Below are 15,804 nucleotides of genomic sequence, written 5' to 3' on the forward strand. Positions count from 1 at the left end.
CAAACATTTATATTCTTTGTATGATTTTTTTTTATACATGATGTATTAACACCTTGAGTTTTAAGGGAGAGATTTACTGCCTTACATCCCAAATTCTGTGACAGTCTTGGCTAATTGAGAGTCAATTAGATTAATTTTATGAAGCTAAATTGGATCAATTTAACTCAATATTATAAAATTAAAATATAAATATTTGAAAAATTATACAAGTATTATAAGTTGTAATTTTAACATATTAATTAAAGTTCATATGATTTAAATTTCAAGAAATGAAAAATATCAGACTAATTGAGGCGGAGAAACTATACCTTTTCAAGTTTCTGTGAATTATCAGAACAATTTAGTATTTGATGTTGTAACATTCTTCTATTCTTCCTACAAGATTATTGCGAAAGCTCTTGTGAGTCTTGTTCTGCAATCAAATAGGTTTTACAATTGTAATAAGAAGAAAACATGAATAATGATGAAATATGGAAAAAGTAACGAAAATTATAAACCCAACATACATTCAATATGAGTTGTAGAGGAAGAATTCATTTATAAACCAATAGAGAAATAGTAACAGTTACATGAAACTTTCACACTTCTTCCATGAAGTTTTTAACCATCAAATGTGGGTTCGGTTTTGTTTCGATAGAAACTTTTAGTATTCTTCAATAACGTGCTATTAAAATATATATTTAACCGATGCAATTCTTAAGTTGTAGGTCTTTTTGGAATTTATATAAATAAGATATAAAGCAAAATAATAGGAAGAAGAATGAAAAAAAAAGAAGAGAAACTAAATAAATAAAAAACCTAGCTTTTAAGAGTGTGTATTAATATTTTTTCCATAAATATATAAGAATATTGTTTAATAGAAAATAATAGTATTTATTTATAATTAATGTGTACATTTTTCTTCATCAATATAATGATATTATAAGGACATTTTGGTAATTAAACTTTTGACTTAGAGGCTTCCCACTTATAATATAATATGATAAGATGAGGGTTTTAATTTAAAGATAAATAAGATGAAAGTATTATTTTTAAGCTAAATAAGACGGATATTAACTTGTTTGAGTTAAATAAGATGAAAGTTTAATTTTCAAAACACAAGGCACAATCATGAAAAATGCAGACACAAAAATATGTAAGTTAAATAAGATGATTTTTAAAAAACAGAATGAATACCTAAAATTTGCAAAGTAAATGTAAAAGAAAAAATAAATAAATTAAGGTGGAGGGTATTTTTGTAAACAAATAACTTATTTTTAGAAATTATGTAATGAATATAAGTTTGAATATGACATACCAAACAAATAATAAAAACTACTTCCAGCATAACTAGAATAACTAATCACAATATAATTTATCCCAATATAATTTATCTCAGAATAATTTATCCCAACATAACTTGTATCGTGGGGCTTAATTTATATGTCCGCTTGTCGATTATATTTATAAAGAAACACATCGATGCGCTGCTGACACTTTACTAATTACATATATATGTGTTTTTATATAAATTGTGGTAAGTAAATTAACTAATTTGTTATTACATATTTTTATCGCATTTTCATCCCTAATAATGATAAAACAACGTACTTAATTTGGTGTACATATCGAGAGCAAGTGAAATTTTCATATAGGATGCCACATAAGACGTATTTGTCTATTTTTTTAATTTTACACAAGTTTAAGTGTTTGTTTGTGAATATTCAAAGTTACGTTGGAGGATATAAATGTGAACTAAAGCCATATTAAGGAATGTATTATATCACTCTTAAACTAAATACACATATATAACTTTTTCTGATAATAGTTGTATTAACTTTTTTTTTTTGATACACAAATACAATATGATAATAGTTGCGTTGTATCAATTATTTCGGATACTCATATACAATTTTCTATGATGCATAGATACAATTGTTTGTATCAGTTGAAGAAGTACAATTTGATAATCTAATACACAATTACAAATTTTTGTTGATACATAGATACAGTCGGTAGGATCAACCCAAGAAGAAGATATTTGAGATCCAAACATTGAACAACAAATTAAGAACCCAAAATAAAAAGGCATAATACATATATTGGACTCTAAACTTGACTTTAAATTTTAACTTTGACTTCAAACTTTCATAGTGCACAAATAGGCACTTTAACTATCATATCTTTCAATAAATAAACACGCGATTTTTGAGCCAAAGTGCGTGAAATGCAAATGCTGCCACGTGTATTAGTGAGCCAATCAGTGGCTGCCAACTAATTAAACATTTTGCACATCTTTTTTTTTTTTTAAAAATATCTTACACATCATTTGAAACTAAAAAAAAATTAAAATTAATTTTAATTAATATAAAAGAGATTCATTAAGGGTAGAATTGTCATTTCAGCATTTTATTACCGTTGTGGGCCTCGAAAATTACCCCTCACTCGCGCATAATATATGCATTTCACGCATTTTGCTAGGTAGGAATCGCGTGTTTATTTATTGAAAGATAGGATAGTTAAATTGTCTATTAGTGCCTATGAAAATTTGGGGTCAAAGTTAAAATTTGAAGCCAAGTTTAGGGTCCAATATATGTATTATGCCAAATAAAAAGTACTGATACATCATCATTAATTATTAGATAAAATAATTGAGGTATAACTTTAGTGGAGTTTCATATTAATATAAAATATAAAATATATATATAGAGAGAGAAAGAAGGATTCACAATATGAAATGTAGAGAAGACGAGAACGGAACATGAGAGGAGAGAGGAGAGAGGAGAGAGGAAGAGAGAAGAGGGAGGAAAGTGACGATTGAGAGAAGAGAGACTTGCTATTCCCTCTATATGTTGGATATAATTTTGAAGATGAACTTTCACAAATAGCCACTAAAAGTAACTTAATTAGGCTCTGAAGTAGAGTTTGCTAATTATGATTTCTAGTTACAGAGAGGGATGAGAGAGGCGAGCGACATGGGGAGAGGGAGGAGAGAGGCGAGCGAGAGAGGAAAGAGAGTGGATAGAGGTGTATTGTATTTGTATATTTATCGAATTGTTTATGTAAATCTGTTAGATAGTTGTATATATGTAATTGACATACATATGTGTTTGTGTATCTTGTGAGCAAGACTGTGAGAGGGATGAGAGAGGCGAGCGAGATTGGGAGAAGTAGGAGAGAGGCGAGTGACATTGGGAGAGAGACGAATGAGAGATGGAGAGATTGGAGAGAGGTGAATTGTACTTGTATGTCTGTCATATAATTATACGTAATTATAGCTAAAAAAAAGTTGCAAATGGTAATTAATTCAAACTACAACTATGTTAGCTAATTAACTAGTAAATATTTGCTTATCCGCGTAATATCCCCTATTTTGAAAGTATCTCACTACAAGAAAAGTGTGAATTATTTAGGGATTTTTCTAGAAATTAGTATAAAAATTTTTGCAAGAAAATAAGTTTCCTACGAATTTTCATACTAATCCCAGGAAAATCCCCATGTAATTAATATTTTTCTTGTAGTGTCTATCTCTAGGTTGTGTATATAATAGATAGTAGTAGTTTTGTTTGCTTAATTATGTAGTTTTTCCTTTAAATTATATTTTCTTTGTCCCAATTTATGTGAGACATTTTTCCTCACTACATAAAAAATTATCATTAGTAGCAATTAAGAATTAATTACCACTAAATATATATGTATATTTAGCGGTAATTAGCACCTTTTGTATATGTCTTTAAAGTCTTAGAGACATTGATTCTAATGATAGTAAAGACTTTAACACTCTTTATTAATATTAATATTTAATGCCGCTAAAAGTTGTTTTTGTTGTTATGTCTTTTAGTCAATCCAAAAAAATAAAATACAACATTTCTACAATTGGAAATAATTCAACTTTTAAAAATTTTTTTGTACCCCTAATGAAATAATGATCTATACAAATGGTCAAAGGATATTTTTTCGATCACAAATTTCAAAAGATCTCTTTTATACTTTGAATTGAGTCAAGACTAACAATGTGATATAAATTGAAACGAATGGAGTGTACCGGTCCACTCTCATGGACATAAAAAGAAATATTTAATAACTTTGATGCTCACTCAACTATTAATTGTTTTCACAAAAAGTCATTCAACATCCATTTTCAACTCAAAAATCACTCAATTATAACTTCTTTGCACAGAAAGTCACTCAACTTTCATTTTCAACTCAAAAGTCATTCAATTATGAGTTCTTTGCGCAAAAAGTCACTCAACCTATTTAATTGTTATTTTCATTAAAATGTATTGACATAAAATTTTAATTATTAACCAAAATTTAATAATCGAATATATACCCATTTAATGACCCGCTCCATTTAACTCGACCGGTTAAAAATATAATATTGAACATTTTATTTACTATTAATTTCCTAAATCATTCTCCCTTATCTCCCACATTCTTTTAGTGAATTAATGGTAAAATAAAATGTTCAATGTTCAATGGGGAATGATTTAGGGGATTAATGGTAAAATAAAATGTTCAATGTTATATTTTTAACGAATCGGATTAAATGGAGTGTGTCATTAAATGGTTTAAATGGATATATATTTGATTCTTAAAATTTATATTAATAATTAAAATTTCATGTCAATAAATTTCAATGAAAAACAATTAAATAGGTTGAGTGACTTTCTGTGCAAAGAAGTCATAGTTGAGTTACTTTTGAGTTGAAAATGAAAGTTGAGTGACTTTCTGGGCAAAGAAATCATAGTGAGTGACTTTTTAGTTGAAAATGAAAGTTGAATGAGTTCTATGAAAACAATTGATAGTTGAGTGACCAATCAAAGTTATTAACTCCAAAAAGAAAACGTACAATAACAATGTGATAACATGACAAAACTTTCATAAGTCATGAGGATAAATTTCTTGTAAATTAATCAATGAGAATATATCTCTGACACATTTCGTGACTTCTTATGGTAATTGTTACCTTTGAATTCTACGTCATTCTCTTATGTTGGAGTTTGAAGTCCTATATATTTCTCATACATCAATATGATTCATACAACTGATCAATAGTCCCCTAGCTTGTTAATTTACCATGAATTAAAACACAATACAATGATATTTAAGTACAATGTGTGTGCTGTACTTGTTGTTGTGCTCTCAGTTTGTGCCAACATTGAAGGTCGTAGTATCTCTAAATACTTAACTGAAGAAACTGTAGGGACCAAAGGGCTGTCCTAGTTGCCGGCTCTAATGGATGGTTTAATTATAGGCACCAGGTTCTCATTTATCAATAAAACTAAAATATTCTTTAAATAATGTATCATGAAATGTTATTTGTTTGGTGATTTTATTGATTGATTTCAGGCTGACGTATGTCATGCTTACCAAATACTCAAGAAAGGTGGTCTTAAAGACGAAAACATTATTGTATTCATGTACGATGATATTGCTAACAATACTATGAATCCTAGACCTGGAGTTATCATCAATAGTCCACATGGACAAGATGTTTACAAAGGTGTTCCTAAGGTTTGTTCTTTTTCGTGTTGGATTGAATATATTTTCGAGATTATATATATATATATATATATATTTAAACAAAGGGATTTTCGAGATTATAAAATAGGAGGGGTTAATAATTATTTTTGTTATGTTTGTTGAGGCTGGATTATGTAGGTGAAGATGTTAATGCTGAAAACTTCTTCAATGTTATTCTTGCAAACAAAAGTGGTATCACTGGAGGAAGTGGTAAAGTTTTGAATAGTGGTCCAAATGGCCATATTTTCATCTACTATACTGATCATGGTGGCCCTGTAATTATTTGTAAGTGCTTATTGTATCGATAGCAATTCAGATCATCGCATATATATAAAAGGCATAATACATAAATATGTCCTTCAGCTTGGCTTCGAATCATATTTATGCCCTTCAACTTTGGGTGTGCACAAGTAGACACTTAAACTTGTCTAAAATCGAACAAATAGACACACATATCTTACATGTTATTTTTTTCCTACGTGGTGTCTTACGTGTATTGTGCCATGTAAGATTCATGTGTTTATTTATTTAAAAGTTGGATCGTTAAATTGCTTGTTTGTGCATTATGAAAATTGGAGGTCAAAGTTAAAATTCGAACCCAAGTTTAGGGTCCAATATAAGTATTATGCCTACATAAAAAGTTACTTATGTTTATTTCATGGTTTAAAAATGAACAGCAAAGCCAACTGAATTTGTCTACGCGAATGACTTGATCAACGTATTGAAAAAGAAGCATGCTTCTGGGACATATAGTAAACTGGTACAATCAACTTCTTTTATTTCATTCGATCTAATTAAAGTCATTTGGTCTAATATTATAATGTTTTTTTCTTATTTGTTTAGGTATTTTACTCGTCTGGAAGCATGTTTGACGGTTTTCTTCCTAAAAGTTAAAATATTTATGTAACGACTGCATCAAATCCCAATGAAAGTAGTTGGGGAACATATTGTCAAGTGGGTGCACGTGGTCCTTGCTTGGTAAAGTGTCCCCCTCCTGAGTTTAAAGGTGTGTGCTTGGGAGCCTTACATAGTGTTGCTTGGATGGAAGATAGGTAATCGCGTCTACAAAACTTTGCTTTTCTTATAGTCGGCTTGTAATGCCTCCCTTCATTATTAATTACTTGCCTCCTTTCAGCTCAGCATGCCTAATTCACAACTTTTCTAGTCCTAAAGATGCCTTCTTTTTTTGGATCAAAATGAACTATACAAAAAAAGAAGAAGTTAATTTTCGATACTTCTCTTATGACAATACATCATTGTTAATTGTGTCAAATTTGTTGATGTTTGCACTTGTAAACAGTGAAGCTGAAGATCGGCAAACTGAAACTTTGAACGATCAGTATAACGCGGTAAGACTTGTACTACATATATACTCTCAATTTTATATATATTCTAAAAGTTCTGTTCAGATCCTATACACCATATTTTATGCTTTATTATAATTTCATTGTGTACAATGCTGCTCAGGTTGCAAACAGAACAGCAGCCAATCTAACATATGGTTCACATGTCATGCAATATGGCGATACAGTGTTAAGAGTCAATGTACTTTTCCAGTATATGGGCGCTGCTTCTGTAACCATAGTCACGTTTCCATGAATTCTGAATCATCGTCACAAAATGGGGACCAATGCGATGTTGAACTTTTCTACTTGACATCAAAAGTAATTTTAAGTTTTTCCTACTTCATCTGGATAAATTTGATTTCACCTATTATAACACAGAGAAAATTTAAAAAACGTTCTAATTTATTCGTAATCTTGACAGTATCAAGATGCTCCTGAAGGCTCCGATGAGCATTTTGAAACTCGTGCCAAACTTATCAAAACTATAGCAGAGAGAAATCAAGGGGATAACAGTGCAAAACATATTGGTGATCTTCTGTTTGTAGTTGAAAAAGGTAGTGAAGTACTGCAGCACGTTCGACCTGCTGCACAACCTCTTGTTGACAATTGGGATTGCTTAAAATCCTATGTAAGCAGCAACCTAATTATTTGGTCGTATTTTTCGTGTTTTTTTGGTTCTTTTGAGTTTAACGAGTTTTTTTCATGTATAGATCGAAACATTTGAGGCACATTGTGGAAAATCAAGCTCGTACAGGAAGAAACATATATGTGGTATCGAGAATATTTGCAATGCTGGAATTGAGAGTGAACAAATGGCTTCTGCAATAGCACAAGCATGTTCCTCTTGATTAGAAGAGGATACTCTTGGCTCAAAGTTAATGTAATGTTTAGCCTATTTGTGTTATGGTTGCATAATTACATTTCACTTTCATGAATTGCAACAATGAGAATAATATATATGGTTCATGTTGACAAGTACATCTTGTCCCCTTACCATGTAGTAGAGTATAACATTGTCATGGAGATATTTATTTATGAATGTATTGTCATTTTCACATTTCATTATAATGTCATGTAATTATCATGAAGAGAAAGAGAAATTAAAAGTTATAAAATAATGTGTTGGTGAATATACCTTAAATTACGGTTGAAAATAAAATGAAAGAAATGAATAAATATATTCTCGCTCTCTTAAAGGAGATTCAAGTTCACTACGGTATGAACTCACCGATATAATAGAATAACTCTTGACTTCTCCCGTCAAGATATAACAAACTGGCAATGTCATACTTAAACAATTCTAAATTAGTTGGAGAGTTCAAAGTTCTATCAAAACACATTCTTTAATTCTGTAGAAAATAACATGAAGGTGGGATGTGGTGGAGGGTGGGGAGTGAGGTTTCGTTGAGTTCTTGCAATGAGGATATTGTGTTTCAGTATGGTTCTTGAGTAATTTAGAGTGGATTTCGTTGTAATTACCTTGGGTCTATGAACCCATAAGAGTTTGAGGGGAATCGTTCGATTCTAGATGAGTTAGGGCATGAGTTTGAACAAGAAATTTGTCGATTCTCTGGGCAGAGGCTTGGGACGCCGTTCTACTCGGTGCGTCCCAACTAGTGTTTGGTAGGTTAGGGTCTGGCACCCTGCGCCACTCAGTGCTCCAGGGTCGCCAGGGTCGCCAGATCCCCTACCCTTCCGACCTTCTTTTCGTGTGAGTTTCCTCGAATCGTACCTATGTTTTCTACTTGATATCCTCACTTAAAATCTTCATTAAGCATCGAGAGATCATTCATGATATGAATCATAACCCTTGAATTTATAATTCAAATTCAAGGTATAGTTAAGAGTAAAGTCTTGAGAGTTATTTCGAGTCATTTTGAGAAGTTTTTTACAATCATTTTAAAACTTATTTTAAGAATTGAGTACTTAAGTTAGAGGACGAGGAGAGTTGAGTTTCATTTTTAAAAATAAATACACTGGAGCTAAGTATTTCCAAAAGTAAACGTTTTTATATTTAAAATGAGGGGAAACACCAATTTCCAAAGGAGTTCATGAGGAGTTTGGGTACTATCTCTTTTAAGAGAAATCTTTTGAGTAATAATCTCAAAGTTAAGGATGAGGAAATGTTATAAAACATATGAGCTAAGTTATATTTTTGGAGTAGTATTGAGCACCGATATGGAGACGAGTTTAGATAACTCAAAGTCCTCATAAACCATGTAACCAACAAAGGTAGAAAAGGGTCATACTTTTTATATGATTAATTTCTTTTTAAGCATAACTCTTAGTGGATCCACTTAGTTGAGGAATTCTGCACCCCGACAAGGTATATGCCAGATCTAGCAGAGCGGGCGAGCTGTGTCAAAACATAGCTCATAGTGATGGTTGTCACTTAGAGAATCTCCCCAATAGAGTTATTTTATATTTTTACATACGAACTGAGTTATTATTGTACTTTTGAATACATTGAGTTGTTATCTACTGTTTTAAAATGCTCTATATAAACTACATCTTTATTGTTGTTTTTATACTGCTTTGAGTTGAGTATACATAAATTGAGGCTGAGTTGAGTAAATGTCACAATTCGAGAGCACCCCCTTATCGTGACACGGCGTACAAGACCCCGAAAAGCCTCATAACATTCTATATAGAAATACGTAATTAAAACTCATTTAAATCCAAAATATCAAAGCTTCATTTGAAAGAAATACTTGAAATACAACGAAAGTCTAAATCTCACATGACCATCTCAGACACAATCTCAAAACACACTATGGACACAACCCTTTACATTCAAAGCGACTACTAAATATCTATTACATGAATAAAAGAAACTTAAAGTCTTGTCCTCGAATCCATGAGGACATACCAAGTCTTGGAGGAAAAGGATCCAAGCACTTGAAAGTAGATAGAAGTACTTGAAGTAAAACATGAAGAAATATGAGTTAGTAGACAGAAATGTACTAAGTATGACCAAGCAAAAATATGCTTTAAAAAGGAAATTTTGTTTGAAAGTCATGCATGTACCATTTTGATAAAAACTTCATGAACATATGCATAAACGTCATAATATCCAAACATAACCCACATACAAATCATATCTTCACATAAGGACATAATCAACACATGAACCCTTACATTCGCATTAAGCCTTCACCTCAAGTAACCCTCAAGCTATACCTTGCAATGTATGAATGGCGTCCCATACCACCATTCACACTAGGTACCACCTTAAGGTAACCAAAAGTGAACTTACCATTCATTCGCTTTCACCTTTACAACATAATCTTACATAAGAGACATACCAATTCATAAGGCAAGATAAGGAAAAATAACTCATAATATAACCCAAAAATAGCATGCATCACATGAAGAATTTAAGAGTCAACATTCTTCAATTACATCATTTAGAGGACTTCCATACATTAGTCATTGAGACTTAGAGAACTCACTATAACCTATCAAAGCCTACTTGTGCAATGTATGAATAATATCCCATACTACTACTCACATTGTTTAACCTCTCAAGTAACTATAGTACACATATCACATGATGGGAACAAATGTTTAATTGACATAGACCATGAGAGTTAGATCATGAAATCTAGTGTCATAAATCCCCACACCGTAAAAAGGTAGTATACTTGCCTAAGGTAAACCGATACTTAGATTAAGTGGATCCATTAGCTAGACCTATGTGGGCACATAGTTATCGGATAAAGAGGATGCTACTAGATACCCCGCCTCAACTCATGGATGAGTATCCGTATCATTTAATATCCATTCGGTGCTTAGCCTACATTCCCATAGAGTATTTAATTTTGTAGTTCATCATTAAAGGACAAGAGATTTTTACTAGATACCCCACCTCAACTCATGGATGAGTATCCATCCCTTCCAACATACATAAATTAGATAGCTCAAAGAGATATTGAGATTGCTACTAGACACTCCACCTCATGTCACGGATGAACATCCATCTCAAATATCAAATTCATTAATAAGGAAGGGATATAGAGATTGTTACTAGACGCTCCGTCTCAACTTACGGATGAGCATCCATCTCCATTCCCACATTCATTCATTCCTTCTTAATTCATATGTGTTAATTAAGAACAAGACTTACATCATAACGCCATTACATTCTAAACATAATTGTAACACATTCATAGAGATCTCACACACATATACTACAATTGATGCATTAAGTAAACACCTCCACCATTCAATTGGATCAACATCAAATTCACAATTCTAATTCAACAAGTAATTGTTCATAACTTGCCCTTAAAGTCCATAAATCTCAAATACCAATACACCAACAATTCACCATAAGTAGGGAATGGGTAGTAATGACATACTTCAAAAATCTAAAGCAATTTAGACAAATTCTATTACATGCATTCATTATCAAGAAACCCACTTCATAAAGGCACAAATTACAAATTTGGAGAATTTATGGGTTGATATAGTATTTTTATATTAAATCATCAATTTAACAATAATATACCATTATAAACCTTTAAAAATCATTTGGTGGAAGAACCATGAGATTGAGTAAAACCCTAGATTTTTCATGAACTTAAAAACTTCTTCCGAATTGACTCTAGGGATGAAAGATGTCCCTAGATTAAGGATCATCATACCTTTACTAAGGTTACCCAAGAAATTTGATGAATAAAAGCCTAGAATCCAAATCCTTGAACCCACTTCTTCTTCCTCCTAGAGTTAGATAAATATAGAGAAAGAAAGAACTTTGAGGTTTTGATTTGGGTAAAAATATATATAGAGAAAAAACTTTGAGGTTTTGATTTGGGTGCTTTGAAATAAAGAGTAAAAGAAGAGTTTTAAGACATAAAACTATTTTTTCTTAATGATATAAACCATTTAAAATCAACCCTACTTAGTAGATAATAAAAGGTAAATTACTTAAAACCCCTAAATTTGGGCAGCCTCATTAGGGACCACGGCCTGTGGAGGTGTCCGTGGTCCCTAGGCAGTGTGATCCCTTGTCTTGGAGGTCCATGTGCTAAGTCATCTCCACGGACAACTCTACGGACCATGGTCATGACCACTGACCGTGGAGTGGCCCGTTGAGTTGAGGCAGAACCTTGGCTCTCACATGGCCAAGTAACTTTCACGGACACTTTCAGGACTGTGGTCAAGACCAATGATCGTGAAGTGGTCTATGAAGTCTTGGGGTAGTGCTTAGCCAAGGTTGGCAGCCTTGGCGTTTAGCTTAGGCCTTGCCCTCCTTGGCTTGGCACAAGCCCCTGCACCCTTAGGCAACATTAAATGGCCCTTTAATACGAAGTCTAACAAGTATCATGACATTGACTCTTCGAAACTCCTTAGCTCGGGACAACATTACACAACAAGAACCCTCAGTACAAACTCAACACAAGGTCATTAGGCTCTAGTTTCACTAATTCATTTTACGGGTCGTTACAGTTGACACAAAGTAAGTATTTATTTCTTTCCAAGTTCGAGATGTTATGTTGTTCACTATTATCTTCACATGCTCGTACATTCCATGTACTGATACATCTTTGACCGTGTGGTTTAGGGTTATCAAGAGGCGGTTTCTTGATACCAATTGCAGTTTAAAGTCTTATGGTGAGCCTCCTTTCTTTCGGAGGATCCCTTATTTATTTTCATCTATTTTAGTTTTGATAAGATGATTGAGGGTCTTGTCCCGACATCCCTCATAAAATTAGAGGCTTCATAGATAGATAGACAGTAGTAGTCCATGTGTCTTTTTCATTTCAAGTGTTTAATGTTCTAGACTTGAGTTGCCTATTTTGTCCAGTAGATGTTTTTTTCTAAAATATTATGAGTTTACCTTTTTACACAGTTGAGTAAAGTTTGCTTTTTAATTCTTGTTATTTTTTAGTAAGTCTTTCGCTGAGTATTGAGCTAGGTCAGGACAAAAATGGTTCTCGAGTGTCGATCACGTCCTGGGTGTAGGCTCGGGGCTTGACAATAAGTTTTTATTAAAGAATTTCATTCTTTCCAACTCAAATTCCTCCATACAATTACAAATCCCTAATGAAAATCATAATTCTTGGCTATAGATATTTCAAGAAACTAATTCACGAATCTCAAGAAAGGTTTTCTTGATTGTTCTCCTTCAAGTTAGGGTCTCAAGACTTCTAATCAAGTTTTTTTTTCAAGATTCTTCAAGAACCTTGTTCTTTCCATGTAAGGCTATCATATTACTGATTAGTTCTTCCTCACTCCCTACATCTACTTTCAAATAAGTAAAAGAGTAATCTAGAATTTTATTCCTAGATTGAGTATTCTTGAGATGAGTTGACTTTGAGTTCTTGAGTTCCCATTTCTTTTTGAAATTTTATTTATAATTATTGAATTGCTATATGTTTTTTCCATTAAGATTCTTGAGTAGATTCGTTCATGTCTATATTTCAACACAAGCCCTATGAATTGAGTACTATTTAGATGAGAAATATCATTTAATTCTGAGTTCTTGAGAGTTTTAGTCCTTGAGTTTAGAGTATTGGGTTTCTATATTGTTATTGAGATCCTTGAGTTAATTTTTTCATGTCTATACTTCAGCATCAGCCCTATTTGAGTTATACATTGTGATAAGCTTTTTAAAGCCAACACTTGTGTTTTAAACTGAGATTTCGAGGAATTAAAAATAAGTTTTGAGAAAGGGTTTTTGGAACATGATTAGTACAATCGAGTATGCCATCAATGTTTAAGCAGTATGGTATCTAGATATGACATCAATGATTATGCAGCATGACTTCCCGAGTCATAAATCATCATATCACTAAATGATTTTGATATATATTTTTAGAAAGAGTTTACATATAAGAATTAAGTAAGAGTATAAGGGAACTAAGTATTACCAAAGGTATTAGTTTTTACATTGAGAAAAGAGAAACTTTGGTTTTTAAATGAGTTCAGAGATATTTCAAAATAGATACCTCTTTTAAGAGGATAGTTTGAGAAATTATCTCAAACTAGAGTAAGAGTATGTTTTTAAACATTGAGCATGAGTATATACACATTGAGCATGAGTATATATTATTGGGAGTAGTATTGAGCAGTGATATGGTGATGAGTTCATACAACTCATATTCCTCATAAACCATGTATGCTAACATGAGTACAAGAACATACTTTTTAGATGAATCCTAAGTGCCTTGATCCACTTAGTTGAGGTGTTTTATACCCTGACAAGATATTTGATAATTTTGGCAGCGTGGACGAGACGGTGTATCATCATGTGGCTCATAGTAGAGAATTTCCAAATATATTTAAAAGTATATTTTAATCATTTCACTTAATTTGTTGGTTTACTGATGAGAAAGTAATTTTATAATGTTTTAATGATTTCACTCATTTATTTCTTTACTCTTAGTTGAGTATATATCTACATCTATTGCAATCCTTTCATTAAGTTATTTTGTTATTCAATTATTTTAGATACTCGTACATTCAATGTGCTTATATTATTAGACATGTATCTTTAATGATGCAGGTACATATTTTGAGGATTGTCAACAAGAGTCCATTGAGATTACTTTATCTACTCGTCTGCTTTCGAGTAAGACGTTGTTGCTTTTAGAGGAATCTAATTTTTATGAGTTGTTAGAAGTAGTTCTCTTAAGGAGTCGATATCTTGTCCCGAAACTCATCCTTGTATACATTAGAGGCTTCATAGATTGATATTTTGGGAGAGTCTTTACTTATGTTTCATGTTCAGTATATTCAGGGAAATTTTGAGATTCAGAATGTAATGTTTATGTATACTTGAGTTAGTTTTCTGCTTATAGTCAGCCAGGATGAGGTTCGCTTCAGGGGCAACAATGGTTCTCGAGTACTGTCCATATTCAAGGTATAGGCTCGGGTCATAAAATTAAGACTCCATAATGATCAATGAGAAAAATATGTCATTAGAACTAGATAAAAAAGAGTATATGGTCATCCTACATATTTCATAAAACTTGAGGATTATACAAGTCGATAAATATAAATTAAATATATAGATTAATTGCATGACTTGAATCTTATTAAGTGATAGTTGGTATTTTGCGCATTAATTTAAAAAAATTATTATTATTATTATTATAGGGATAATACATAAATATACCCTTCAACTTGTTCTCATTTCATATTTATATCCTCCAACTTTGAGTAAGCACAAGTAGACTCTGAAACTTTTATAAAGTTGAACAAGTATACACATGAGGCCTATGTGACATAATACACACAAGACACCACATAGGATGAAAATTGTCATGTAGGATGCCACCTAGACACGTATGTTCATTTATTAAATTTTATACAAGTTTGAGTATCTACTTGTGCATACTTGTAATGACCGGGTTCCGTCATTATAGAAAAGCCAACGGAAAATTTTTTTTGGTCGGAAAACTTTATTGTAGTATCTTAAAATTTCCCAACCTAGTCCAAATTTGGATGAAAATCAGAGTCGTTAAGGGGTAGGGAAATCTGGTAACAATCGAGTGATTCAATTATGATTTTGATTAAATGAAGGGTTTGATAACTCGTTAACAAATTCGTATGACTTTACGAAATTAAATTCGGGCGAGTAGAACTCAAGAATCGATCTTAGCGTGAATGGGATCTTCTTAGTGTTGTTGATTAGAGGTGTATTGTGAAATGGGGTCGTGGAATTAATTAAATAGCTCATTGTTTCGTCCAAGCCGCTCTGGTGGGGCCACTATAGCGGGGTGAGGGCCAATGTGGGGGGTCAGATGCGACTTAAAGTCGTAAATATACCCTTAAATGATCTTATTCTGCAATTTTTAATTTTTAGAGCTAAGGAATGAATCACATGCGACTTTTGACAATTTTCACCATCTTAAGGCTAAAGGTAAGTTTTTCACTCTCCGAATCCATTTTTTGATCCGTAGAATGTAATAGAATGGGTAATTATCAACGCGGGGGGGGGGGGGGG

General features: G+C 32.2%; 1 pseudogene; it reads left to right on the forward strand.

Annotated features, from left to right (window-relative positions):
• The first annotated feature begins 5,079 nt into the window (after window positions 1-5,079).
• LOC107028196 lies at window positions 5,080-7,851 on the forward strand (annotated as a pseudogene).
• The last annotated feature ends 7,953 nt before the right edge of the window (window positions 7,852-15,804 follow it).

The sequence above is a fragment of the Solanum pennellii genome, chromosome 8 (assembly GCF_001406875.1).
Source record: "Solanum pennellii chromosome 8, SPENNV200".
In the NCBI taxonomy this organism is placed as follows: domain Eukaryota; kingdom Viridiplantae; phylum Streptophyta; class Magnoliopsida; order Solanales; family Solanaceae; genus Solanum; species Solanum pennellii.